Source organism: Mandrillus leucophaeus, unplaced genomic scaffold, assembly GCF_000951045.1.
Source record: "Mandrillus leucophaeus isolate KB7577 unplaced genomic scaffold, Mleu.le_1.0 Scaffold386, whole genome shotgun sequence".
Taxonomy (NCBI): domain Eukaryota; kingdom Metazoa; phylum Chordata; class Mammalia; order Primates; family Cercopithecidae; genus Mandrillus; species Mandrillus leucophaeus.
The window spans coordinates 1,588,217-1,590,709 of NW_012104098.1; the positions used below are offsets into that span (position 1 = coordinate 1,588,217).

Sequence of the window (2,493 nt, forward strand, 5' to 3'; positions counted from 1 at the left end):
TGCAGGACCGCTAAGGTCGTCTCTGCTCAGCGCCGGGGCGTGGGCCGAGGAAAGAGGCTGGGGTGGGGCCCCTGAAGGCCGCCTGAGCGCAGTTTACTTCAGCCGGGGTGTGACCTCTGAACCGGGGAGGCTCCCTTGCGAGTGCTAGCTCCACCTGGCGGAGGGGAGGCGCGGAACCCCCGCGGGAGCGCCCCGCTAGCCGTGGGGCGGCGAGCGCTCCATTTGGGTGGATCTGTGCTGACTTTCAAGTAGCGCCGCCGCGGACTGCGCTTAGTTTGCTCTCAGTGCCGCCTGCCCACGGCCTTCTCTTTGTTTCACCAGCAGCGGCTCGCCAGTGGAGGCCGCCGTCCAGTGTGGAGGCCGCTTCTCTTAGTGTTGCCTCTCAGCGTTCCTGTGTCCGGTGGAGAATGTCTTCATCGCCGGCTTGACTCTCCTTCCGTGCCAACTCCTATCCTGGGGCATTTGGGAAATGCCTCCTCTGGAGGAGGGATGCCATTCCTAGGGGTAGAGCCCGTCCTGGGGACTGACCTGCTAGGTCAGTCTGTTGGCAGAATACTCAGGGCAACCTGTACTGGACTGCTCAACTCTGTTTTAGTTAAAATATTTCTTACCAGCTCATGGAGGATTCACATGCACTTATAACACATAATACAGAGATCGCCGTGTACGCTTTACCCATTTCCCCCACCGGTGGCATCTTGGAGAGTTGTAGTACCTCGGCGCACTCAACATACAGACTCTTTCCTCTGCAAAAGGATGCCTCCCATCGTCCTTCCAGTGCCAACCACCTTCCTCCCCCTCCATTGCCCTGATGCCTGGCAACCACTAAGCTGTTCTACACTTACAGAATTTTGCCATTTCAAGAATTCTATTTAAATGGAATGACATAATATGTAAGCTTGGGGGACTGGCTTTTTTTCCCCTGAAGCATTGTTCTCTGCAAATTCGTTCAGTGTGTTTACTTTGTAAACCCTGACCACCTGTTTTCTCTACTAGGAAGTGAGTTTCCAGTGGTACCAAGGTGTCAATACTTTGTTCCCTTTTTATTGCTGAGTACTATTCAATGGTATGGATGGATGTACCATAGTCAGTTTAACCAGTTACCCGTTGAAAGGACTGGAGGGTTTCCACTCAGGCTATTACACATCGCATTGTTACGATCATTCCTGGGCAGGTTTTTCTACAAACCTGGGTTTTCATTTCTCCAGGATAAACCCAGAACTGCAACTGCTGAGTGGTATAATAGTTATGTATTTATTTAGGGCTTTAGGAAATGCCCAGACTGTTCGCCAGAGCGGCTGTACCATTTTATGTTCCCACTAGTAATGAATTAGTGGCTAATTTCTTTGTTTCTGAGGTGTAGATATGCATATCCTGGATATGTAAAAACCCTGGAATTCTTATCTATATGGAGATGGATATGACTTTCCTGGTTGTATGAACCCTGGTTTCCTTCTTCCTTGGATATGGATATATAAGTGTCAAGCTGTGTAAGTAGGCCTCCTTCATCTTTCGGTATGGATGTGAGCTTCCTACCCGGTGTAATCCTAGCCTCTTCATCCTCGGTTAGGAATATGAGCTTTCTGCTGAATAAATCTGGACTTCTTTCTCTTCATCCTTGGTTCTGAGTGCAAAATTCTTGGACCTATTTTTAACAGAGGTTAATAAACAATCACCTTTTAAAATATTCCTTATGATTGTCCTATTTATCAGTTAAGACCTTTGTGTGAAACAGCTAATTTTGGAGCCAGTTATTGTAATTTTTACTTATGACATAAACATTGTGAAAATTGTCAAAGTCAAAATGCAGTCACTTGTGTTAAAAATCTCTGACGAATAGAGATAAGGAAAGCCGTAAAGGGAGAATTCTCCTGCATAAATGTCCCAAAGGAAGTATCACAAAAGTGTCCACAAAAACCACAATCTTGCACAAAGGCCATCACAATCTTACAATCTTACACCTCTGTCAGAACATCTGCCCAGCAACTGCCTGTCCAAACTTGGACTGGCACCACCCTTGTTGTTACTGATCCTTGTAGCCAAAATAATTACCTAAAAACAGTGACACAATCCTCATTTTTCCTTTAGAAACCTCTGTCTTCCTTTACTTTCCTAAATACTCGCATAGTTAACTATGGCACATATGTTCTCACTGAAATACCTATTTCTGAATAAACATAATTTCTTTTTGCAGAATCTCCTTCTGTGTTTTCTGTTTAGGTTGACAATATAAATTTGTGAAAACCATAAAATTCATAAATAGACCGTTATCAAGAATTGTACTTGTCTATACATTAAGGGGACTTTACATGCTTTCATCCTTACCTATTTTATATAAATATATATATAAAATACTAGATATAAATCAATTGGTTTGGTAATTTCTTCTCATATTTTACATATTTTTAATTAGTGGGAGCGTCAAAGCCTTTTGCCTTCACTGCAAATGAAAGCATGGTTTGTATTGGTTTAACAACTACTTTTTGGCCCCTA

The 2,493-nt window shown here is 44.3% G+C and overlaps 1 protein-coding gene across 1 annotated transcript in view; it reads right to left on the reverse strand.

The window, feature by feature from the left end:
- The window catches only part of LOC105547334 (PC-esterase domain-containing protein 1B-like), an 8,822-nt gene extending 8,557 nt beyond the window's left edge, over positions 1–265 (reverse strand). The window contains exon 1 of the mRNA XM_011990878.1: positions 155–265. The gene's annotated coding sequence lies outside the window, so the exon portion shown is untranslated. The remainder of the gene's footprint in view (positions 1–154) is intronic.
- Positions 266–2,493: the final 2,228 nt, after the last annotated feature.